The sequence below is a fragment of the Saccopteryx bilineata genome, chromosome 11, assembly GCF_036850765.1.
Source record: "Saccopteryx bilineata isolate mSacBil1 chromosome 11, mSacBil1_pri_phased_curated, whole genome shotgun sequence".
In the NCBI taxonomy this organism is placed as follows: Eukaryota; Metazoa; Chordata; class Mammalia; order Chiroptera; family Emballonuridae; genus Saccopteryx; species Saccopteryx bilineata.
Window position 1 is genome coordinate 63564548 of NC_089500.1, and position 27524 is coordinate 63592071.

Consider the following 27524-nt stretch of genomic DNA (forward strand, 5'->3'; position numbering starts at 1 on the left):
CTAGAAACCTGAGTCCCCAGGAGTCCTGTCCTTTCCTCTCCCACCTGCTCAGGCCTAGGAATGTGACCTTCCGCCTTCCAGGGAGCTCACATCTGCTCTCTCTCTCCCCACAGGGTCCCCTCTACATCTCCGGTCAGAACTCACCCCACTTGCCTGCCCAAATTCTTCCATGGCTCCCACTGCATTCAGGATAAAGGTGAAATCCTGACCAGGCACCAGCGGATTGCTGGCCCCACCCCCACCTCATTCCGGCCACTGTCCCCTCGTGCACTAGCTGTGCGCCAGCGTCTGGTGTCCACTCCATCCCTCGCATCCCTCAGATGTCATCCTCAGGGCACCCCAACCTAGGTCAAGGCCTCCTGTTATATGCTCTGTGTGTCAATTTTCCAAGAAACGATACATGCCCGAAGGGCAGGACAAGCTGTTTTCTTCACAGCAGAGTGCCCAAACACTCAGTGAGTATTGCTTTAAGGCAGGGGTCCCCAAACTTTTTACACAGGGGGCCAGTTCACTGTTCCTCAGACCGTTGGAGGGCCGGACTATAAAAAAAAACTATGAACAAATCCCTATGCACATTGCACATATCTTATTTTAAAGTAAAAAAACAAAACGGGAACAAATACAATATTTAAAATAAAGAACAAGTAAATTTAAATCAACAAACTGACCAGTATTTCAATGGGAACTATGCTCCTCTCACTGACCACCAATGAAAGAGGTGCCCCTTCCGGAAGTGCGGCGGGGGCCGGATAAATGGCCTCAGGAGGCTGCATGCGGCCCGCGGGCCATAGTTTGGGGACCCCTGCTTTAAGGCATGCATAAATGAAGGGTGAGGCGTTGTGAGGGGTGGGCAGGCCAGGGTCTCCCCATGTGAGAGATACCCTGCAGTTGGAGCTACCATGAGATCTGGGGGTGGGCTGGACTGGGAGGTGTAGGGGGAGGCTGTGATGGTATGGATAGGACTGAAAACAATTTTTCTTGGGTGTCCCATTTTCCCTCCTTTGGGGAAGTCTCCTTTGTGTCACTGGCCCTGGCCAAGGCTGCATGGTCAGACCCCTTCCCTCTGTATGTGTTTGTATGTGACCAAGAGTGGGTGGTGTCTGACATGCACCTGTGTGTGTGTGTGTGTGTGTGTGTGTGGATCAGACCTGTCTGTGTTGTGAGCTTAGTATGTGTCTGCATTAGTGCAGGGGCACGTGTATTTGTGCACAAGCATGTGATTATTGGGGGAACTTTTGATAGGTATCGATGTAACTGTGCCGGGTAAGTCTGGGGTATGTGTCTGTTGATTTGAATGTGTTTTCTCCTGTGTGTGGGTGTGTCCCCAGGTGGGCTGTGTGTAGGTGGTCTGTGGGCTCCAGGAGTGTCTGGATATACAGGCTCCCCTGCCGTGGGGCCCACCAGACCCTGCCCTGCTCCATACTTACTCCCTACTCAGCTCCATCGCTTAGCAGCGAGGGAGTCGAGTCAGCCCAGTGGCCGGGAAGACACAGTGTCTGTGAGGGAAGAGCCGTGCTTGCATGCAGAGGGTCTCCAGCTCTGCTTAGAGCAGGCCTTGCTCCTGGCCACAGCAGGGCTCTCTCTCTCAGCCTGTCCCTGTGCTTGGCCAGAGCTCTCCTTCCGTCCCTCCGCCCCTGCCTTCTTTGTGGGGCTGGTAAGGCAGGTGCTCCCACACACTTGCTGCTCCCACACTGCCCCCCACCCACCAGGGGGTCTCTCATGGGCCTCAGCTGGGTAGGGGGTGAGGACAGAACAAGACGGTGTGAATACTCTACACACCACCCGGTGGGGTTTGGTTCTGCAGATTGGGCCTGACTCTGAGCATGTTCAGCTGAAAGCAAACCACTCAGAGCTGGGTGAGCAGCTCCTAGGGCAGGAGGGAGAGCACGCAGGTGTGCTCTTCCAGGGGTGTGGCTTTTCGGGAGGTCTTCAGTGCTCCGTGAGACCTGGTCCCTTCTGGGGACTCCAGCCTCTGTCCTCATGTTCCAGCCATGCTGGCCAACAGGCCAGACTAGTTCCTCAGGGGTTTCCATGGCTCTTCCTTTGGCCTGGAAAACCTTTTCTCTAGGTCTCCATGGAGATTGGTCTGTCATAAGGGCATCACTTAGAAGCCACAGCTTTGGTGAGGCCTGTCCCAGCTCCTCCAGGCAACTCTGTTCCTGTCCCCTGTCCCCTCCTTGTTTTACCTGTAGCCCTTCTCCCTCTCTCACTGATGTTATTTGATAAATTATTAATAAAACTTAAAACACACTATTAATAAATAATAATAGCAATAACAACGAAGGCAGTTTTATTTAGCGCTTACTATCTTCCAAGTCCCTGATGCATTTGAACTCAGTTACTCTCAGAGCAACCGGGTGATGTAACAGCTACCACGATCTCCACTCTACATTTGAGGACCCTGACACAGGGACAAGCGGCTCAGTATCATGCTCATGCTTCCAGAGGGACTGTCCATCTTGTTTGCTGCTGTGTCCCTGGCACCTGGCACACGGAAGGACCCAAGGAATATCAGCAAGGATTGTGGCAGGAGACTTCAGGGTCTCCCAGCCCTGAAGAAAGGACTGCAGGTGCCTCCCTTCCCACAGCCACTGCAGTTGCGTTTGCTGGTGACAGCCACACTAGCTGAAACCCCAGCAGAAGAAGGTGACAGCTTGGGGTCTCGGGCTGCTTCATAGGATCATCTGGACTTGAAGACTGGAAGACATCTTGCACGATCTCTGGCTTTGGAGATGGGACTTGCACACAGAAGCCTCCGTATCTTTCTCCTCTGAATCTTGCATCCCAGGTTAGGAATCGGCTGAAAATTGGTGAAGATGCTCAACGCTTTTTAATTTTCTTTGGCATTCACTAAATATGTGTGGGATGAATGAACAAACACACATTGCTTTCATGTACATTTATGTAAAATAAAACCAATTTATTACCAGCTCAATAGTGATTTATTAGAAAGATTGAAACAATAATAAACAACAAAAATAGCATCTTTTTAAAAAAATTTAACAAATATTTATTAATTACCTACTGTAAGATTTTGGGCCAAATATTAAAGAAAATAATGTCTATGCAAAATTAAATTCCTGATTAATTTTTAAAATGTTATGAAACCATTAAAAATAGCATCTTTACGGTTAACTTTTTGTAAAAAAATCTTTGGTTTCTCCTGATTATTATCCTTGTGAATACATATGAGTGCAATCAAAGTAAAGAAATTTATTTTGCATACTAACCTTCATTTCTTAACTTTTTATTTTGAAATAAATGTAGCTTTATAGAAAGTTGAACAGTAATATGAAGAGGTCCTCTGTACCTTTCCTCCAGTTTCACCAATGGCAACATCTTTTTCTTTTTCTTTTTTTGTGACAGAGACAGAGAGAGAGGAACAGATAGGGACTGACAGACAACAGGAAGGGAGAGAGATGAGAAACATCAGTTTTTTGTTGTGCTCCTTAGTCACCTTAGTTGTTCATTGATTGCTTTCTCATATGTGCCTTGAAGGGGTGCCAGCAGAGTAAGTGACCCCTTGTTCAAGCCAGCGACCTTGGGCTCAAGCCAGTGACCATGAGGTCATGTCTATGATCCATGCTCAAGCCAGTGACCCCTCGCTCAAGCTGGATGAGACCGCGCTCAAGCCGGCGACGTCGGGTTTTGAACCTGGGTCCTCTGCGTCCCAGTCTGACACTCTATCCACTGTGTGACTGCCTGGTTAGGCACCAAATGGCAACATCTTATGTGACTATAGTATAATATTAAAACCAGAAATTGACATTGCTTTGTGTCAGATTTGTGTAACCATCACTGCAATCAATATGCAGAACCATCCCTCATCATAAAAATCCTCCTCCTCGTACTGCGCTCTGCAGTCATAACCACCCTCCCTCCACCATTTCTAACCCTTGGCAACCAATAACCTTCTCTTCATCTCTATAGTTTTGTCATTTCAATAATTTTGTGTAAATGAAATCACATAGTATGTAACCTTTTGAGCATGACTTTTTTTTTTTTTTTTTTTTTTTACCCGGGGTAATGCCCTTTAAATCCACCCAGGTTGTTGCATGTATCAATAGTTTTTTCCTTTTTATTGCTGGTGTGGATGTGCTACTGTTTGTTAAACAGTCACCTCGATTAGAAAATTTGGGCTGTTTCTAGTTCTTGGCTATTAAAAATAGTTTCTATAACAATTATGTACAGATTTTTGTGTGGAACATAAGATGTCATTTCTTGGGAGAAATGCCGAGAAGTATGATTATTGGGTTGTATGTTAAATCTACATTTAATTTTTAAATGCCAAATTATTGTCCAGAGAAGTTGTACTGCTCTGCGTTGCCACCAGAAACCTAAGAGTTATTGTTCCAAACACTCACCAGTATTTGGCATTTCTCATTATTTTTTCCTGTTTTTGCTTTAAACCCACCTATATCATTGATGTGAAGTGTTTTTCTTGTAGATGTCCTATAGTTAAGTTTTTTCTTGGGGGAGGGGGAAGAGTCCATTCCGCCAATCTCTGTCTTTAAATTGGTATATTAGACCATTAGACCATTTACATTTAATATAACTATTGATATGTTAGGGTTCATATCGCCATTTTTGGGTTTTTTTTTTGTTCCCTCCATTTTCAATTTTTCTGTTTTCTGCCTTCTATGGGTTACTTGTACTCTTCAAAAATTCAATCTTGACTTATACATAGTGTTTTGCATATGTCCTTACATACATTATTTTAGTGATATTCTAGGTACAGGGATTCTTGGGTTATGACACAGTTCCATTCCTATAACAGTGACATAACCTGAATTGTGGTGTAAGTCGAAACACACCCTAGCCTAAGTTACTTACCTATCTTAACACAGTTGTAAAATCATAATCTAGAACATAAAAAGACCACTCTCCCTCACATTTTGCGTAATTGTGCGTTCTTTTCCTGTGCTCAACCAAACTAGTTTGCCCATGTAATCTGTGAGTAGGATGCTAACAGCATAAGCTGAAACACTCACGTCTCAATTTTTTAAAGTTTTTATGGGAGTGAGTATCATAAACTTGAAATGTCCTATGTTGAGACTGTTGTAACCTGAGGACCCCCTGCATAATAATATAGAGACAACTCATCACAGTTTACTGATGTTGACATTTATCAGTTGGAGTGAAGTATAGAAATTTAAGTCCATCGCTGTCCCTGTACACCCCTCATTTCTAATATGATTGTGTTACGTAATTCGTCTTCAAACATTGAGAATCACATTAGATAGTGTGTAAAATTTTTGTTTCATTTTCAAAACATAATTTAGAAAACTTAAGAGAAGATAATGTCTCTTGTATTTGTCCATATTTTTATTCACTGTATTCTTTCTTCCTGATATGCTTTTTAAAAATTATTATTATTATTTTTTTGACAGAGACAGAGAGAGAGAGAATCAGAGAGAAGGACAGATAGGGACAGACAGACAGGAAGGGAGAGAAATGAGAAGCATCAAGTCTTTGTTGTGGCACCTTAGTTATTCATTAATTGCTTCTCATATGTGCCTTGACTAGGGGGTTACAGAAGAGTGAGTGACGCCTTTGCTTAAGCCAGTGATCTTGGGCTCAAACCAGCGACCTTGGGCTTCAAGCCAGAGACCTTTGAGCTCAAGCCAGGGATGATGGGTTCATGTTTATGATCCCATGCTCAAGCCAGAAACTCTACATTCAAGCTGGTGAAACCGTGCTCAAACCAGATGAGTCCACGCTCAAGCTGGTGACCTCAAGGTTTTGAACCTTGGTCCTCTGCATCCCAGTCCGATGCTTTATCCACTGTGCCACTGCATGGTCAGGTCTGACTGATGTTCTAAGAGTCCTGTTTTTATTATTTTCCTTTTTGTTTAAAGAGCTTCCTTTAGGGTAGGTCTGGTGGTGACAAATTCTCTTAGTTTTCTTTCTTCTACAAATGTCTTGATTTATTCATTTCTGAAGGATATTTTCACTGGATATAAAGTTCTGGGTTGACATTTTTTCCCCCCAGTACTTGAAAATATATTGGGCCATTTTAGCTGGTCTTCATGGTTTCTGATGAGAACAATGCTGTCATTCAAATGGGTTTTCCCTTACATGTGAGATGCCATGTCTCTCACTGCCTTCTAGATTTCTTTTCTTGGTCTTTAGTTTTCAGAAGTTCTTTTTTTTTAATGAGAGAAAGAGACAGAGAGACAGAGATAGACAGAAAACATCAACTCATAGTTGTGGCATTTTAGTTATTCCTTGACTGCTTCTCATATGTGCCTTCACCAGGGGGCTCCAGCAAAGCCTGTGACCCCTTGCTGAAGCCACTGAGCTTGGGCTCAACCCAGCAACTTTAGGCTCAAGCTAGAGACCATGGGGTCACATCTATGATCCCACGCTCAAGCTGGTGACTCTGTGCTCAAGCTGGTGACCCTGTGCTCAAGCTGGTGAGCCAGTGTTCAAGCTGGATGAGCCTATGCTCAAGCTGGTGACGTTGGGGTTTCAAACCTGGGCTCTAAGTATCCCAGGTCAATGTTCTATCCACTGTACCACTACCTGATCAGGCATAGCTTTCAAAGTTTTAATATGCTACAGCTCAGCATAGATTTCTTTTCTTAAAATTTGAAAAATTTTTGTTTATTCATCTTTTTGAGAGAAAGAGAGAGATTGGTTTGTTGTTCCCACCATTAATGCATTCATTGCTTGATTCTTATATGTGTCTTGATTGGGAATTGAACCCACAATCTTGGTGTATTGAGACAACACTCTAACCAACTCAGTTACCTGGCAAGGGCCAGCATATGTTGCCTTTGGTTTTTTCTGTTTGGGGTTAATACAGCTTCCTAATCTGTTGGTTTATGTCTTTTGTCAAATTTGGGGACTTATTGCCATTGTTTCTTTGAAAACTTTTTCAGTCTCACTTTTTTTTTTTCTGGGACTCTGATCACATAAATGTTAAATTTTCTGTTATAGTTCTTAGGTCCTCAAGGGTCTGTTCATTTCATAAAATGTCTCTTCACTCTCTTTTGTTCAGACTAATTTCTACTGTTTTACCTAAGTTCACTGATTGTTTCTCCTGTTCGCTCCATTTTGATGTTCAGCCCATCCACTGAAGTTTTAATTTTGATGATTGAATTTTTCAGTTCTAAAATTTTCACTTGGTTCGGTTTACAACTTCTGTTTCTCTGCTGAGACTTTCTGTTTTATCATTTTTGTCTGTTATTAAAATATTTTCAAAATGGCTGCTCTAAAGTCTTTGTCAGGTAGTTCTAACAACACTATTATCTGAGCTTGGTTTCTGTTGATTGTTTTTTCTCATTTTGGTTAAGATCTATTTGAATCTTGGTATAAAGAGTGACTAGTGATAGAAACTTGGGCATTTGGGAATTTATGTTTGACTTTCTGTCTTAGTTGGACTCCTCTGGTGCTGTGTTGGTAGAACGTGGGATGCCATCCTATTACTGCCAGGTGTGGGTGAAAGTCCTGTTGCTCCACTAGGCTTCCTTTGACACTTGGGAGAGGAGTAGTGTCTTGTTACTGCTGGAAGAGGTGGGTTTTCCAGCTCCCCACTAGAACTCTGGCACAACCCTTGCTGGGAGGAAAGGCTAGGCATTGCCTCATTGTGGCCCCCACTGACATTTCAGGGTGAGAATCTTGTGGTTGCTGGACTGTGTGGTAAAAATCTCTGCTCCCATTTGGTCTCTCATGTCACCTTAGCAAAGGTGGGGTCATCTCATTACAGTTGGGTGAGGGTGGAAATCTAGGTTCCTTGCTCAGCTTCTGCTAGCCAGGGTGGGACCTCATTTTTTTTCTGTCTTGTGTGATAGTGCAGTCCAGGTATTGTCTAAAAGTTTTCTAGGCTGTTCCTTTCCTGGTTCTTTGGCTAGAAGGAACCAGTTTTTTGGGAGGACCTTTACCTGATTCTTTTGGTATTTTTAGATTGCTGGCTTTTCCAGAACCGGGGCTGGGATGTGCACGTCAAAAAGAAGAACCAAGGAACTCACTACCATGAGTTCCTAGTTGGTCTTTTTCTTTCTCTCTACCTTTCAGAGTCTTCTTATGTTTGTTTTATATATAATGCCCATGACTTTTATCTGTACTTAGTGGGAGGAATAGATAAAAGTACTTCTACTTCATCTTTCCATATGTGGCTAGCCCAATGATCAGACAGCTTTCTGAAATTGTATGGAGTATCTTTTTACCCCAATTTCCTTCAAGATGCTGATACATGCACAACTGCTCTAACTGCTCAATTCTTGTGCCAAAATATTCCTGTGAAAAATTTGAACGTGACCTTGTGTGATACCTCTGGGGTACATAAAGTAGAAAGCTGAGGTCTTGTAAAAGGTCCCTTGAATCTTAGAGGATGGGCAGGAGCTGGGCTGAGGTCTGGAGAGGCCAGTGTCCAGGCCATAGGCAAACCAGTCCTTGAGTTCACTGACATCCATATGCAATTCAGGTTATCTACATGCATTAAGGAATTGTCTTCCCAAATTGTTACTCCCAAATTTCTCCAAGATCCTTTACTCCATCAAGGTTAGTGTCCATCTTATTCCACCGTTGATCAGGTCATTCTACACTACAAGAAAACCCTTTCTCATCTTTTGTACCTACAGGCTGTACAACTTCTGGGCCACCTGCTCCTACACAGACCTACCTCTCATGTTGTCTGTAGTTCAGAGGGCATTTCAAACAATCACAGAATAACAAGCATGGTAACTACTTTAACATCTCTGACTTACCTTACTGGAGTCTTGCCAGGCTTACATTTTAATTTACATAAATTCAGTGTTCCCTTCGAGAGAGAGACGTCTTTTTCTTTTCTTTTCTTTCTTTAACATGTTGGTCTTGTCTGTGGTACTACTAGATCTTGACCACCTGATGAAAAAAAAGACCATATCCTAAAGTAAATAAAAATATAATTAAGTTAATTAAGAAGGAGTTAATTTAGAATTAAAAAATTCTAAAAGTCCAGGCCTTATAGTTGGAAGGTTTTTTTTTCCTCCCGTAAAGTAAAACTGTTAAGTAAAATGAGACTTCATTGCATATGGTCTTACTTGGGATTTCATTCTCGTTTTACATTTGCAAACACTGAGGTTCTGCAATCTGAGAAACTTTCTACATTAGGTCATGATGAGCATGGTAATAAGCATTCAGCTCAGGAGAAAGACTTGGCTTTGTGTTCGCTTCACTATCCTGTGGTCCAAGATGACTGCTCCACCTACCCCCAGCAATCACATCTACATTCCATGGGAATGCACAATTCTTTTTTTAAGGGCGCAATTCCAAGAAGCATAGATCATTTTTACTCACTCATTGGCCAGCATTTAGACACATGGCCACAGCTAGCTGCAAGGAATGTTGGGAAAAGTAGTTTTTTTATTATGGGAGTCCTAGTATTTGGCTAAAAGTCTAGAGTTCTATTTTTTGTGTGAGAGAATGAATATTGGGGAGTAATGAGAAGTTTCTGCTTCATCTAATAGAATGTTACAAATATAGTACTAGTCATGTCTAGTCTGTTGACTTAATCCAGAGCACACTGAGCATATACTTTGGGCGAGGCCTTGGCGTGGCCCTCATGGGAAACATTTATATGTCCAGGACTAAATGGCATATGAAGGTCAGAAAAGAGGGGGGGGGGAAATAACATGTATTGAAGGCTTTTCATGTCCTAGGCTAGAAGGTTTGCAAATATCATCTCCTTTAACAATCATGTATGGCCATTGTTCATCTGAGAAAACTGAGTCTTAGAGGGATGAAGTCTGTGAAATGGGGATCTGCACGCAGGAGCGTTATTAGGGAGCAGACGCAGGACCGAAGCCAGCGGGAAGTGAGGGAAGCAGGCTGGGCAGAGGGAGAACTTGCGCTATGACGCAGCTGCAACAGAAGCCTCAGCCGCCCAGAATGTCAGCCGTTCAGAGTTGACATTCTTTTTTTTTTTTTTTTCATTTTTTCCGAAGCTGGAAACGGAGAGACAGCCAGACAGACTCCCGCATGCGCCCGACCGGGATCCACCTGGCATGCCCACCAGGGGGCGATGTTCTGCCCCTCTGGGGTGTCGCTTTGTTACATCCAGAGCCATTGTAGCGGCCGAGGCAGAGGCCACAGAGCCATCCCCAGCGCCCGGGCCATCTCTTACTCCAATGGAGCCTCGGCTGCGGGAGGGGAAGAGAGAGACAGAGAGGAAGGAGAGTGGGAGGGGTGGAGAAGCAGATGGGCGCCTCTCCTGTGTGCCCCGGCCGGGAATCGAACCCGGGACTCCCGCACGCCAGGCCGACGCTCTACCTCTGAGCCAACCAGCCAGGGACTGACATTCCTTTTTAATTAAGGGGCAGGACTTTGGACTCCTCATGAGCTGGTCACTGGGTATGACTGTCCAGTGGGAGAGGCATGGCCTTGCGCAAAGCAGTTGCCATCGCTCGAGGACTCAGGTGGTTTGTTTGATAAAACACAGCTCCCTATAGTGCAAATGAAGTGACATGAGATGACAGAGGGTGTCTGAGTTTGTTAGGGCAGCCGTAACAAAATATCAGAGGCTAGGTGGCCTAAACAGCAAATATTTATTTCCTCATAGTCCTGGAGGCTGGAAGTTCCAGCTCAAGGTGTTGGTGGAGTTGGTTTCCTCCGAGGCTTCTCTCCTTGGCTTACAGATGGCAGCCTTCTTGCTGTGTGTTCCCATGGTTGTTCCTCTGTGTGTGTCTGTGTCTAAATTTCCTCTTTTTATAAGGAGAGCAGTTGTATTGGAATAGGACCCATCTTAATAACCTCATTTCATCTTTAAGGCCCAGTCTCTAAAAGGAGTCTTAGGTATTAGGTGCAGCCTTCCCACCTCCTAGGAAAAATCTGCAGGAAAACATTCATAGGTTAAAAATTCAACATGCAAATTTGGACAAAAATCCAATTCAGCTCATAAAATGGGAGAACAGGCTCTCTGCAAGGTGTAGAGAGGCCTTGACATGACCAGTTTTTTTTTTTTTTAAGGATTTTTGCTTATTAAAAAATGATGACATGTCTCAATGGCTTAAAAAGTCTCTATTTTAAATGGTTACTTTAACAAATTAGTATTTTAAACATACTTCACACAAATAACGCACCACAATATGCTAAAAACAAGATAATTTCAGTATTTTTTTGTTATTGTTTTTAAAAACTTTATTTATTGATTTTATGGAGAGGATTTAAATAGAAAGGCAGGGCCAGGAGTGGGAAGCATCAACTCTCAGTAGTTGCTTCTTGTATGTGCCTTGACCAGGCAAGCCCAGGGTTTCAAACCAGTGACCTCAGCATTCCAGGTTGATGCTCTATTCACTGTGCCACCACAGGTAGGGCACAATTCCAATTTTTTTTTTCAATTGAAAAATGAACTGAAGACTTTAATAGACATCTTATAGTCATCAGGGAAATGAAAAGTAAAACAACAAGATATCACTATATACCTATTAGAATGGCCACAATCTGGAACACTGACAACACCAAAGGTAGACAAGGATCTGGAGCAACATGCATTGCTGGTGGGAATGCGAAGTGTTACAACCCTTTGGAAGACAGTTTGGTGACTTCTTAAAAACTAAACATACTCTTACCATACAATAGAGCAATTGTGCTCTATGGTATTTACCCAAAGGAGCTGAAAACTTATGCTCATGAAAAAAAATCTGCATGTGGAAATTTATAGATGCTTTATTCATAATCACCAAAACCTGGAAGCAACCAAGATGTACTTCAGTAGGTGAATGGATAAATAAACTGTATACATTTAAACAATGGACTGTTATTCAGCACTAATATAAAATATGCTCTCAAGCCATGCACAATTCCAATATTTTAAATAAAATATTCATTTAGTGCATTTGCCCTGAGCAGCTTTTTCTTTTCATCTTGTCAGGCACCTCCATATTTAGAGATAAAATAGTCTAAGCTTTTGATTCCTTGAATGAGGTGGCCCTGCCAGGTACATCCCAGGCATTGCCGTGTAGACAACAAATTTCTCCCGGGCTGTCTCAAGACATGAGCCTCCCTCCATGTCCTTCCCTGCAGCTTGCAAATATGTGCCCAGGCCCTCAGCCCTGTGACCAGGAAAGCTGCTCAGTGAGTGGGAGGGGAGCCAGGTCTCACTTGGGTAGCATTGCCATGGCAACGCTCCCTACTTCCTGAGACCTGGGCATCTGTGTCCATGGAGACTGGCCCCTACCACTGACACATCTGCATAGCAACCAGAGAGGGAGCCAGAGCAGCTGGGCCTTGCTTCAGGAAAACAGGTACACTTAGAGCTTTTATAAATCATTAAGGAAAAGATGGGCGCCTCAAAGGGAAAACGGACAAAGGATGTGGACAAAAGATAAAACTACAAGTGGCTAATAAATACAGTATATGACAAGTGCCCAACACTGCCGGAGATCATAGATATTCAAATGGAAAGAAGGTGCTTAAAAAAAGAAAAGAAAAGAAAAAACACTGTAATTGGCAAGAGATGAGGAAAACAAAAGGGTAAGCCCCAGTGTTGGGGGTGTGTGTAGGGAAATGGAGGACTTGTAAACCCTGCTGGTTGGAGGGCACGTTTGTAGAACATTTCTGGGAGGGCAATTTGGCAAAACGTATCAAAAGCCTTTAAAACGCATATGCCTTTTGAACCAACAATTCCAGTTATAATAATTTATTCCAAGGTAATAATTAGGTGAGTAAAGATATAGCTACAGTTGTGTTCCCTTTAAGGACAATTATAATAGCAAAAAGTCAGGGGGAAAAAAAAACCCACCAGCCAGAAAATAAAAGTGATTAAATTACCTATTTTGCTTTCATACAATGGAATGCTATGCAACCATTAAGAAATGTCGCAGAAGACCGTTTAACGGCACAGAACGCTGCCCCCAGCAATGTGTTAAGTGGGAAAGAGCAGATTATGGAAAGAAACACAGTGCTTGGCGGGTTAGCAGGGAGGAGCATTCTGCGCCCTCTTCCCAGTGTTATCACAAGGGCTCTGCACTCTCTGAACCCCAGGGCACCTCGTAGTTCAGGAAAACTGCCACAGTCCTGGAAAGAACTTCCAGAAGTTTCTGTGCACAGACAGCATGTTTGAACGTGCATCATGGGAGAGGAAGCACGGTGTGAAAGATGGATTCTGGAGTCCAGGTTGAGTCCTGACACTATCACTGAATTGTGCGACTTGGGGACGGTCCTTCCTCAAGAGTTTGCCATCAGGCTGAGGGACCCACTGCTACATTGGTCACCCAATCCCAAGCATCTGTTTCCAAACCAAACCCAGTTGAGTCAAGGGGATAAATCATGAAGTGTAAAAAATATATATATTTTTTTCAAGGTAACTGTCCAGATTTGGAAACCTTGCTTTCATAAAACATAATCAGCATTTTAAAATTTAATTTGTAGTAAAATACACATAACAAAAGAAATTATCATCTTAACCTTATTTATTTTTTTTTGTGACAGAAACAAAGAGAGAGACAGCGAGAGGGACAGATGATAGACAGGAAGGGAGAGAGATGAGAAGTATCAAGTCTTTGTTGTGGCTCCTTAGTTGTTCAAGATTGTTTCTTGACTGGGGGCCTACAGCAGAGTGAGTGACCTCTTGCTCAAGCCAGCAACCCTGGGCTCAAGCCAGCGACCTTGGGCTTCAAGCCAGTGATCTTAGTGCTCAAGCAGGGACCATAGGGTTATGTCTATGATCCCACTCTCAATCCAACGACCTTGAGCTCAAGCTGGTGAGCCCACACTCAAGCTGGTGACCTTGGGGTTTGGAACCTGGGTCCTCTGTCCCAGCTCAATGTTCTCTCCACTGGACCACTCACTACCTGGCCAGGCTCATCCTAACCATTTTTAAGTGCACAGTTCAGTGTGGCATTAAGTACATTCTCATGGTCATGCATCTTCCCAAAGGGACACTCTGTAAACATTAAACACTCACTCCCCACCCCCTTTCCCTAGCCCCTGGAAACCATCATTTTATCTTCTGTCCCTGAACTGAATTACTTTTAGGGATCTCCTGTAAGGGGAATCATACAATATTTGTCTTTTTGTGTCTAGCTTATTTCACTTAGCATAATGTCCTCAAGGTTCATCCATGTTGTAGCGTGAGTCAGAATTGTCTTCTTTTTAAAGGCTGAATAACATCCCATTGTATTTATAGATCACATATTATTTATCCATTCATCCATCAATGAACACCTGAGTTGTTACGCTTTTGGGCTATTGTGAATATTGCCACCATAAGCATGTTTTTTTGATCAAGGACCATCCCACAGAGTGAAGCTAGAAGGGGTGAAAAGAATGGGTTGGTTCTCACGTGGAAAAGTTTGCACTGTAGTGGTTGGCTGGATAAATCGGACAATCCAGGAGACACATGCAGCGGTCATCCAGGAGAAAGCTCCAAGTCATGAGAGAGTGTAGTGGACCATAGCACCTAGGGAGAACGTGACCCCTTCCTACTCGCATAGCTAGCATGTTCAAAGTTTGGAGCATAACAACTTAAACAGTCACCAGAAAAGTGAAAATAGTGAGAACTCATGTAGAAATAATGAGGGTGAGAAACTTCTCAGAACATTTCCTTTACTCAGTCAAAGAAAACTCAAATAAAAGATAAATCCTGTCAAATTAGGTCAATTTGGTAGTTCCAGCACATGTATTCCTAAGACAATGTACAGGGAAGGAAATATTACACACGAGGTCTGTGACAAGTTTGCAACCACAGTATTGTGGATATTGGAGAGTCATGTGTAAGAGGACCCAGATAAATGGTAGGTGAGCTCCGAATGAAGTCTGTCCTGCTGCTTCTGATCTTTTCTGGCTCCTGCCAGGTTATGGTTTGTCTTCTTTGTTCATTTACATTTTTTTTATTTATTCATCTTTTTTTTTTTTTTTGTATTTTTCCGAAGCCAGAAACGGGGAGACAGTCAGACAGACTCCTGCATGTGCCCGACCAGGATCCACCCAGCACACCCACCAGGGGGCGATGCTCTGCACATCCGGGGTGTTGCTCCGTTGTGACCAGAGCCACTCTAGCACCTGAGGCAGAGGTCACAGAGCCATCCTTAGTGCCCAGGCAAACCTTTGTCAAATGGAGCCTTGGCTGAGGGAGGGGAGGAGAGAGAGAGGAGGAGAGGGGGAGGGGTGGAGAAGCAGATGGGTGCTTTTCCTGTGTGCCCTGGCCGGGAATCGAACCTGGGACTCCTGCATGCCAGGCCGACACTACCACTGAGTCAACTGGCCAGGGCTTATTTATTCATTTTAGAGAGGAGAGAGAGAGAGGGAGAGAGACAAGGGGGAGGAGCAGGAATCATCAACTCTCATATGTGCCTTGACCAGGCAAGCCTGGGGTTTCGAACCAGCGATCTCAGCGTTCCAGGTTGACGCTTTATCCACTGCGCCACCACAGATCAGGTTCCATTTACATTGTTTTAAGCTCTTGTATCTACTTTGTACTCTTGTTTTATACGAGCAGCGACTTCATTAAGTCATGGTAATTTATGATTATAATTTATCATTTAATTCATTAATTAAATTCAGCGTCTTATTCTACTGCTTCTCAGGGGCAATATTTTTAGTATGTGCTATTCATCCGCCATATGTTTTTCTGTAGGAGTTCTCATTTTTCATTGATTATTATGTTTTTATGAACATCTGGTACCCAATTATTTTTGATGACTCATCTCTGCATAAGGCAGTTTTCCACGGTCAAGCTGTTTATTTCGGGTTCGCTGGAGGAGGGCCCGGTTTGCACCCTGGGCTGGATGTAGTTACTGCGTGTTCATCGTTTAGTGTCAACTTTGTCCCTGCCCCACAGTGCCGGCGCTTGCGGATCTGGTCACAGAGCACAATCTCCCCTTTGCCTGTGGCCACATGGAAACGCCCGAATTGTGAAGTGCCCTCCCTCCGCGTGAGACGGACTGTGGAGCTCAGCCCACTATTTTTCAGACCCAACCTGAATACAAGATAGTGCATATTTTTTTCTTCATCAAAAATATTTTTGGTTCTCACCTTGTCAATTCTTTCGGGCCTGCAACCAAGGACACTTTCTCTGTTTTGTCCTACATTCCTGCTCAAATTTTATTGATTTTTTTAATACTTTTTTTTTTTTTTGATTTGGCATTTCAGCTAAACTATGTTCTGGATCAAGGGAAAGTTTGGTTTTCTTGCTATTTCTGAGAGAGTTCAGGGAGAAGATGAACTTAAGGCTGTTTTGGAAAATCTTGTTTATATTTTTAAATTTTGAAACAATTTTGCTTTCAATCAATGTCATCTAATCTATATATCATATTTGGTATAAGTGATAAGCCAAAAGAAGATACAGATGCCAAGAAAAATTTCTAGATTTTGATAGAGGTCGAATTACACTGTTTTATCTTGGAAGATTTCATTACTACATAGCATGTTACTATTTTCATAGTCTAGCAATCTGGATTCTTAGTTCGAAAGCTTGAACCAAGTTGAGCTGATTTACTGAGAAATAGAGCTTGTTAAAAGGGTGATCAGTATCTCACAGAATTTTAAAGAAATCCAGGGGATTGTTTTCGGGGCTAAATCTCTGGACACCACTCCCGAAATCCTGCTGCAGAACCTGGAACCATGCCCGCAGTCCCAATCTGCGCATCTTGGTATAAAAGCACATGTGTCACGTGTTCTTGCCAGCTCTGATGAGGCTTGGAATCAGGATCGTGGGTTCTTAGTAGCTTCTAAGTAGTCAGTGGGCTCTGCCTCACTGCCAAAATTCTTAAGGTAGTGATTTGTCACTCATAGGAGGGTGTCTTAGCCCAGGCTGCTATAATAAAGATACCATAAACTGGGTGGCTTAAACAACATATATGAATTTTCTCACAGTTCTGAAATTTGAGAAATCTGAGATCAAGGCGCTGGCCAATTTGGTTCCTGTTGAGGAATTTCTTCCTGGTTTGTGGACTGCTGCCTTCTTGCTGTGCCCTCGCGTATCAGAGCAAAGGAGCATCTCTACTGTGTCTCTTCTCACAAGGTCACTCATTCTTTTACGAGGACTCCATCCTGAGAATCCCACCTCCTAAAACCATCACATGGGGGTTAAGGCTCCATTATATTTATTTGGTGTGTATGTGCAGACGTGGTTGTGAGGGATGAAAACATTCGGTCCATAGCAGAGGGTAATTCACTTGTCAACTAGCAAAGCAAACAGCCTTCTGTCACTACCCTGTCTTTGACCACCTAACATGCACTTTATTTTTCACACCTTCAGATATTTAAATGTACATGTGTATTTGCTGCGGACACAGTACATCTCTCTTATTACCAAACACATTTACCCTTTCCAAAGAGGATGCCGCCAAGGTTCAAAATATATGATCTGTGTTCAAGCCCAGGGTCTCAGGAGATGCCCATTCCTTCTCTGGTGAAAGTTCTTCACAGAGAAAATGTTCATATGCTAGGTATCCAAAAATAATGGAAGAGTGTTAACAGTGGGTCTAGTTACCAGTCTGAAAGCAGGGCTTTGGTAAATCCCTCTCACTACTTCCAGTATATTTTTGGGAAGCTTTCTTTAAAAGGGTTTTATAAACTAAACAAATTGGTGAAGGTGGAAGCAGTTCATGAGCTAAGATGATTTTAATTCTCACTTGTAATTCATTTGTCATCTGAGCAAATTAGTGGCTTTGTCTTTGTTATAAGAATTGTTTTGGCCTGACCAGGTGGTGGCGCAGTGGATGGAGTGTCGGACTGGGATGCCGAGGACCCAGGTTCAAGACCCCGAGGTCTCCAGCTTGAGCGCGGGCTCATCTGGTTTGAGCAAAAGCTCACCAGCTTGAACCCAAGGTCGCTGGCTCGAGCAAGGGGTTAGTTACTTGGTCTGCTGAAGGCCCGCGGTCAAGGCACATATGAGAAATCAATCAATGAACAACTAAGGTGTCGCAACAAAAAACTGATGATTGATGCTTCTCATCTCTCTGTTCCTGTCTGTCTGTCCCTGTCTATCCCTCTCTCTGACTCTCTCTCTCTGATAAAATAAAAAATAATTGTTTTGTCCTATAAAACACCTTTTTCCAGATTGTCCTTGGTGTTAAAATAATAAGGCAAAAGAACCTGTGTTATGGCAAAAATAGTGTTGATATGTAATCCACTGGGGATGCAATTTTATCATGATTAACTTTCTCAAGGGTTACTGGGTCTTAACATGCCCTATATTTTCCTGAATATTCACTCTGAGGTCAAGAACTTCTTTATGATGGTGGCCTTTCTTCTCCAGTGGTAATAATGTGGCAGTCCCTTTGGCTTCTCCTTGTCCAGATGGCACCAGCTCCTTCTAGTCCTCCTCCTCCTCCTCCTCCTCCTCCTCCTCCTCCTCCTCCTCTCCTCCACCTCCTTCTTCTTCCTCCTCCTCCTCCTCCTTTTTCCTTCTTCTTCCTTCTCCTCCTCCTCCCTCTCCTGCCCTCCTCCTCCTCTTCCTCTTCCTCTTCTTTTTTTTTTCTTTTTTTTTGTATTTTTCTGAAGCTGGAAACGGGGAGAGACAGTCAGACAGACTCCCGCATGTGCCGGGATCCCGGCATGCCCACCAGGGGCGATGCTCTGCCCACCAGGGGGCGATGCTCTGCCCCTCCGGGGCATCGCTCTGCCGCAACCAGAGCCACTGTAGCGCCTGGGGCAGAGGCCAAGGAGCCATCCCCAGTGCCCGGGGCATCTTTGCTCCAATGGAGCCTTGGCTGCGGGAGGGGAAGAGAGAGACAGAGAGGAAGGAGGGTGGGGGGGTGGAGAAGCAAATGGGCGCTTCTCCTATGTGCCCTGGCCGGGGATCGAACCCCGGTCCCCCGCACTCCAGGCCGACGCTCTACCGCTGAGCCAACCGGCCAGGGCCTCTTCCTCTCCTCCTCCTCCTCCTCCTCCTCTTTCTCCTTTTAAGTGAGAGGAGGAGAGATAGTGAGACAGACTCCTGCATGCACTCTGACCAGGCCCCACCTGGCAATCCCTGTATGGGCTGGTGCTTGAATCAACCAAGACTGCCTCAGTGTCCAGGGCTGATGCTCGAACCAATCAAGCCACTGGCTGCAAGAGAGGAAGAGGGGGGGAAGGGGGAGAAGAGAAGCAAATGGTTGCTTCTCATGTATGCTCTGACTAGGGATCAAACCTGGAACATCAGCATGCTGGGCCTATCCACTGACCCAACCGGCCAGGACCACAAGTTCACTTCTGATGGTGCTGGCTTACTGATGTCTGTAGGCCACCTGGTTGCACAGTCATTTGCCATCAGCCTTCTCTGTCCCTCATGCTCTTTATTTGCTTTGTTTTCATTCACCCCCACCAGTCCCCACTAATGCCTTGCCCTCGAGGACAGTTATTCTTCTTACAGCCCTTTTCTGGCAGACATATCTAATAGGTGTGACTTACTGAATATTCTGTTCTTTGAAGAATATTGAGGTCCTGCCAACAACCCGAGTTAGAAGTGCTCTCTTTCCCAAAAGAGAGTATGTCCATAGGGTTATTAGTGGCATGTATAGAAGATCTAGTGATGAGACTTGGGTCAACAGAGAACCATGCTTCTCTAAAGACCCAGAGGAGAAGTTTGGTGAAATCGCAAAGATGATCAGGAGGAATCTGCTGTATTCTCTCACTGGTGGTGGCCTCCTAATTATAGTTCTGCTGGTTCCTCTGGGAGCAGGGAGCTGAGTCCCCAGCACAGACCTGGGGCTATGCTCGGACACTGGTGACAATGGGGAGCGTCTGGACCCTGCACAATGAGGCTACTTCTGAGGCAGTGTCCCAGCAGAAGGGAGGCCAACGTGCTCACATGATGCATTCTCCATTTGTACCTGACATCTGATGGTGGTCTTCCCCTCAAATGAGGAGGAAGGATGGCTCATGTATTTGGGATACTTCTCTCTGTTTTTCTAGGTGGAATTCACTTGGATGTTTAAAATAAAATAAAAAGTAAAGTAAAAAAAAAAAAGAGAAAGCTAAGATAAATATATTTTGGCTAAAAAAATAAAATGAAAATCCAGTATGGTTTCACTGTGGTTAAATGTATATATATATATATATATATACACACACACATTTATATATATGTATATATATATACATTTATATATATGTATATATATACATATATATATGCATGCATAGAATAAACTATTATAAGGATATACGCTATAGTGCTAACAATGTTATCTCATAGTGGCGGATATAGATGATTTTATTTTCTCTTTTTTTATTTTGCATTTTCTAAATCCTCTAGAACATTTTTGTAGAGCACACACTACTTTTAGAATCAGGGAAAAAAGTTAAAAACTATTAACATCTGAAAATATAGACTTGTACAATTGATACGTTAAGGGAGCAGTTAGTCACTTGAAAGAACATTTGAGGTTTCAAAAGCGTTCACAGTTCTGTGAATAAAATAGGCACTTGATAAATGTTTGCTGAATCAATTAATAAATAGATTTACTCTAGGGTTTCCTGAGCGGTAGGCTTCCCAGTGCCTTTTAAATGAAATCAATTTTTATAAAAACACATAACTTGCCCCCTCCTCCACATCCATTGTTAAAAAGTATAAGATCAAATGAGACTGAATGTTCTGGCTCTGGCTCTGCCGCTGCACATGCCCTCCTTCCATGCCCTGCCCAAGCCTTAGCTTCCTTTAACTAAAAGAGGGGAATAAGAGCTACCGGCTAGCGTGGTGCTTTATATTTATTTATTTATTTATTTATTTATTTATTTAGTATTTTTCTGAAGCTGGAAACGGGGAGAGACAGTCAGACAGACTCCTGCATGCGCCTGACCGGGATCCACCCGGCACGCCCACCAGGGGGCGATGCTCTGCCCCTCCAGGGCATTGCTCTGCCGCGACCAGAGCCACTCTAGCGCCTGGGGCAGAGGCCAAGGAGCCATCCCCAGCGCCCGGGCCATCTTTGCTCCAATAGAGCCTTGGCTGCGGGAGGGGAAGAGAGAGACAGAGAGGAAGGGGGGGTGGAGAAGCAAATGGGCGCTTCTCCTATGTGCCCTGGCCGGGAATCAAACCTGGGTCCCCCCGCACGCCAGGCCGACGCTCTACCGCTGAGCCAACCGGCCAGGGCCTAGCATGGTGCTTTAATGTTTTAGAGCAGTGGTAGTCAACCCGGACCCTACCGCCCACTAGGGGGCATTCCAGCTTTCATGGTGGGCGGTAGTGGAGCAACCAAAGTATAAATAAAAAGATAGATTTAACTATAGTAAGTTGTTTTATAAAGATTTATTCTGCCAAACTTAGCAAAAATCTGACACAAAGTACTTGGTAAGTAATTAATATTATATGCTTTAACTTGCTGTAACTCTGCTTTATAAATTTTATAAAGTAAAGTTACTTCCCTACTGTATAAATCACCATTACTGTGGAACCGGTGGGCAGCTAGAAAATTTTACTCCTAACAGAGATACAAAAGTGGGCGGTAGGTATAAAAAGGTTGACTACCCCTGGTCTAGAGGAACTTTTAGAAAGTGTAAGCTGCTGCCAAAGAATGAGCGTGTGAGAGTGTGGAGCCTATATGAGTATAAATATTAGGACCAAGGAAACACTGGTAGTTAAAATAATTTTTTTCATTGCAAATTGTGAACACATAACAGAAAATTGCACCAAACAGAAATGGACATCTCAGTGAATTACCACAGCAAATATGCAGGGAGTCACCAATTGCAGCACTGTAAGTACCCTCAGAAATTCCTTCATGCATCTCCTAATCCTTACTTCATCCCTCCTCCCCCTAAGCGACCATTATTCTGACTTTTATGGTAATTATAGATGATAGTTTGGCCTATGATTTTTTGACTTCATGATTGATGCAAAAGTAAAGTGCATTCGGTATAAAACCGAATTTTGAATTTTGGTCTTTTCCCAGGTTAGCAATATGCAGTATGATACTCTCTTGTGATGGTGGGCAGCAGCAGAGAGATGATTTTGCCCAACCCTAGGCTGATGGAGGTGTTCTGAGCACGTTTAAGGTAAGCTGGGCTTAGCTATGAAGTTCGGTAGGTCAGGTGTATTAAACATACTTATGATGTTTTCAACTTATAATAGGTTTATCCAACCCCATCAAGGAGCTTCTGTACCAAGTATGCATCCCTAAAACACAATTGTTTGGTTTTGCCTGTGCTTAAAAAATGTAAATGGTGCAGTGGATAGAGCGTTGACCTGGAACACTGAGGTAGCCAGTTTGAAACCCTGGGCTTGCCTGGTCAAGGCACATATGGGAGTTGATGCTTCCTGCTCCTCCCCCTTCTCTCTTCCCTCTCTGTCTATCTCTCTGTCTCTCTGTCTCCCTTCTCTAAAATGAATAAAAAAAGAATAAAAAAATGTAAATCAAATCCTGTCTTCTTTTTCATTTGTTGTCTTTTGCTTAACACTGTGAGACTCATCAATGCTGTTGTGCATAGTGCATTGTGTTTAATTGTTGTATGATATTTCCACCCCACATCCCAGCCCGATGCTCTGTCCACTGCGCCACTGCCTGGTCAGGCCCAACTGCTGTATGATGTTTCAATGGAGAAATACATCACAACTCCCATTTCTGTTTTCCTGTTGATAGACTTGTGGGCTATTTTTAATTTGGGGCTATTATGAATAATTTAGCTGTGACTATTTTTGTACCTGTCTTGAACCCTTTGAATGTGCTGCTATGACATCTCTTGTACATGTGCACACATTTTGATAAGGGGAATTACTGGGTCAAAAGTTATACATGTCTTCAAATACACTCAATAATGCTAAGCTCATTGCCTAAATAGATGTGTCCTTTACTTGTTTGCCATTAGTGTGTGAGAATTACTGCTGTTCCACATCATGTCAACACCTAGTGCTGTCAGAGCTTTCAGTCCATTCTTGTGGGCCTGTCAAGGTATCTCACTGTTGGAATTTTTATTTCCCAAATTACTTATGAGTATTTGTTGATTGTTTGGATGATAATTTTTGTCTGTGATATATTATGTTAACATCATTTTCCAATCTGTGGCTTGCCTTTCAACTTTGTTAACAGTGTCTTTGATGCATAGAATTTCTTAATTTTAATTTCATATATTCCAATACATATTCGACATATGCAGGGTGGGGCAAAGTAAGTTTACAGTTGTTCATATGGAAAATAATCCAACGATTAATAAGTGATAATAAGAATAAATTCTGTTTTGCATGCTCACAACTGTAAACCTATTTTGCCCTACCCTGTATATATTTTTTCTAATTTTTTTATTGCAATGAAATACATATAACATAAAATTTATCATCTTAACCATTATTTTTTGCTAGAATGCCAGCTTTTTAAAAAAAAATTAATTTTAATGGGGTGACATAAATCAGGGTACATATATTCAGAGAAAACATCTCTAGGTTATTTTGACATTTGATTATGCTGCATTCCCATCACCCAAACATCTTAACCATTTTAAGTGTACAGTTCAGTGGTCTTAAATACATTGTAATGTTGTGCAACCATCATCAACAAAACTCTTCTCATCTTGTAAAACTGAAACCTGTTAACGAATAACTGTTTCCCCCTTTCCCCAGCTCCTAGAAAACATTTTACTCTAAGTACTTCATACAAGTGGAATCATACAGTGTCTTCTTCTGACTTGCTTATTTCACTCAGCCTTAACGTGTTTAAGGTTCATTTATATTGTAGTACCACATATATATATATTTTTTTATTTTTAAATTATTTTTATTTATTTATTCATTTTAGAGGAGAGAGAGAGAGAGAGAGAATGGGTGAAGGAGCAGGAAGCATCAACTCCCATATGTGCCTTGACCAGGCAAGCCCAGGGATTTGAACTGGCGACCTCAGCATTCCAGGTCGATGCTTTATCCACTGTGCCACCACAGGTCAGGCCACATATATATTTTTTACATATGTAAAATATATTCCATATGTATGAAATGCATTAGAATAAGTCAGTGTTTTTCTTTAGGATTAAGTTTTCATATACAGTTGATCCTTGAACTATGTGAGGTTTAGGAGTGCCCACTGTAGGCCCAACTACTTAGGAGTACATGTCAGCCACAACAGAACATTTTTTCTGCATTATTTTTGACCCGTGGTTAGTTGAATCCGTGGATGCAGAACCTGTGAATATGAAGGGCTTACTGTAGTTTTAAAAAGAGTTTACTAGAACCTATTAAACTTTGAATTTCTTCTCTGCCCTCTCCCAAGATTTTGAGGTATAACTGACAAGAAAAAATGGTATATATTTATGTTGTATAATGTGATTTTTTAAAGGCACACAATGTGATGATGCATTTGATATCTGTATACATAATAGAACTATTACTACCATCAAGTTAATTAACATATCCATCACCTCACATAGTTACCATTTTGTGTGTGTGTTGAAAACACTTAAGACCTACTCTTTTAGCAGATTTCATGTACTTAATACAGTAATATTCACTATAGTCACTATACCATTCAGTTCATCCCTGAGACTCATCCATTTTCTAACTGAAGTTTGTACCTTTGACCAATATTTCCCCGTTTCTCCCAGACCTGAGCCTCTGACAAACACTGTTCTACTCTCTGGTTCTATGGGTTCAACATATTTTTAGATTCCACATATATGTGAGATGATCCAGCATTTGTCCTTCTCTCTGTCTAACTTATTTCATTTAAAAAAATTTTATTTTAGAGAGGAGAGACGAGAGGGGAGGGAAGCAGGAAGCATCAACTCCCATATGTGCCTTGACCAGGTAAGCCCGAGGTTTTGAACCGGCAACCTCAGTGTTCCAGGTCGACACTTTATCCACTGCGCCACCACAGGTCAGGCCAGCTTATTTCAATTTAGCATAATGCTCTTCAGCTTCATCTGTGTTGTCACATATGGCAGGATTTCCTTCTTTTTATGGCTGAATAATATTCTGCTATTTATATAATTAAACATATGTAATTTTCTTTACCCATTAATCTGTAGATGAACTTGTTTGTTTCCATATTTTGACTACTGTGTACAGTGCTGCAATGAGTAAGGGAGTGCAGATATCTCTTTGAGATCCTGATTTCATTTTCTTCAGATAAATACCCACAGGAGAATTGCTAGATAATAGCTATTTTAACAGGTGTGAGGTGTCTCTTGTGGTTTTGATTTGTACTTCCTTGATGATGAGTGATGTTGAGCACTTTTCCTTCTACCTGGTGACCATTTATGTGTCTTCCTTGGAGCACTGTCTAGTCTGTCCTCTCACAACCTGGAGCCCCACGTGCTGTGCTTCCTGCACACCCTGGCAGTGGCTGCCTGGGCAGTTTTGTGCCTAGCCACCTCCTTTGCTTCTCTAGTCCTGGCCTGGCTCTGGCCTTATTCTTAGGATCGGGGGCAGCATGGGAGCAGTGCCAGGGCCATTTTGGGGTTCTAGAACACCACTCAGGCGGCTGGAAGGCATGGGGTGGATTCTTCTGGAAGGGGTCTGAGGTTTCCCCATGGTGGTTTGTCACAAACCTGTGCAGGCACGTACTGTCAGGGTTGTGCAGTTATAGCATGGTGGGGGACACGATGACCTGGGCTCTAGCCCTGACTCTGCATTTACAGCTGTGGAACCACAGGCAGGTTGCTTGGGGTCTCTGGACCTTAGTTTACCCATCTGTAAAATGGGGATGCAAGTGGTGCTTTGAGGGTATTTTGGTCTGCTTGGGCTACTATAACAAAGAACCACAGACTGGGTGGCTTAAATAACAGGCATTTCATGCTCACAGTTCTGGAGGCTGGAAGCCTGAGATCAGGATCCTGGGGAGGCTCTCCTCCTGCTTACAGATGGGTGCTGCTTTGCTGTGTGCTCTGGAGGCTGGGAGTCTGAGATCAGGGTCCTGGGGAGGTTCTCCTCCTGCTTACAGATGGTGCCGTTTTGCTGTGTGCTCTGGAGGCTGGGAGTCTGAGATCAGGGTCCTGGGGAGGCTCTCTTCCTGCTTACAGATGGTGCCGTTTGCTGTGTGCTCTAGAGGCTGGGAGTCTGAGATCAGGGTCCTGGGGAGGCTCTCTTCCTGCTTACAGATGGGGCCGTTTGCTGTGTGCTCTGGAGGCTGGGAGTCTGAGATCAGGGTCCTGGGGAGGCTCTCCTCCTGCTTACAGATGGGTGCTGCTTTGCTGTGTGCTCTGGAGGCTGGGAGTCTGAGATCAGGGTCCTGGGGAGGCTCTCCTCCTGCTTACAGATGGTGCCGTTTGCTGTGTGCTCTGGAGGCTGGGAGTCTGAGATCAGGGTCCTGGGGAGGCTCTCCTCCTGCTTACAGATGGGTGCTGCTTTGCTGTGTGCTCTGGAGGCTGGGAGTCTGAGATCAGGGTCCTGGGGAGGCTCTCCTCCTGCTTACAGATGGTGCCGTTTGCTGTGTGCTCTGGAGGCTGGGAGTCTGAGATCAGGGTCCTGGGGAGGCTCTCCTCCTGCTTACAGATGGTGCCGTTTGCTGTGTGCTCTGGAGGCTGGGAGTCTGAGATCAGGGTCCTGGGGAGGCTCTCCTCCTGCTTACAGATGGTGCCGTTTGCTGTGTGCTCTGGAGGCTGGGAGTTTGAGATCAGGGTCCTGGGGAGGCTCTCCTCCTGCTTACAGATGGTGCCATTTTGCTGTGTGCTCACGTGGCCTCTCCTCAACCTCCACACGTGTGTGGGTGGGGATGAGGTGGGGAAGGGAGAGGTGGTGTGGGTGCTCTCTGGTGTCTCTTCTTGTCAGGACACCAATCCTATAGGACCTGGACCCCACCCTTATGACTTCATTTAACCTTAATAACCTCTTTACAAGCACCGTGTTCAGATACAGTCACACTGTGGCTAGTGCTTTCACATATGAATCTGGAGGGCACACAGTTCAGTCCACAGCAGAGGGTTAGTGAGTTAGTCCCTGGGGTGTGAAAGAGCTCAGGGATTTCGTTGTTACAGGTGTCGTCTCCTGGTTCTTGCATGTGTTCTTTCCTCTGATTTCCAGAGTATACTGCTTCTCCCCCACCAGGAAGCCCTCCCTGACCAGCCCTTCCCCTGCCCTGGAGCTAGGTGAGGCGCCACCAGGTTCTCATTGGCCCCTGAGCTCTCACTGATTCCCTCTTTATTATAGCAACAAGCCTTATAACAATCTGTTTGCCTGTCTGACGCCCCTACTCATCGTGAGTCCTTGTAGGACTGGGACTTCCTCATTTCCATCTCTGGCTTGTGGTGCAGGCTCTGGAACGCTCCAGGGCCTCTGGAGTTGCTGGTTGGCAGAGTGATGGTTGCCAGCCTCAGTTTCCCCAATATTCACATCTATTTCTTGCTTCAATCAGGTGTGAGCCCAAAGGTCACTACACCAGAAAGGCCTTCTGATCACTGTCTAACGAGCCTCACTTCCCCGTCATTCCCAAACCTTGGCCCTGGATTATCCTCTCTCTAGCTCTTCCTGTGGCCTGAATTGTCTTAGTTATTAATTTCTGGTTCCTTATTTATCTCCTGCTGTCAACCCCCTAAGGCAGGGGCCTGGATTGGACACAGTACATTCGATACATATTTACTGATTAAACAGCTACATGGACGGTTGGGGGGACTCTGAGGCCACAGCAGAGAAGCGACATGCTTTAGGTCACCCTGCACAGTTCCCTGCTGGCCCCTGTGGCCAACAGATCTGG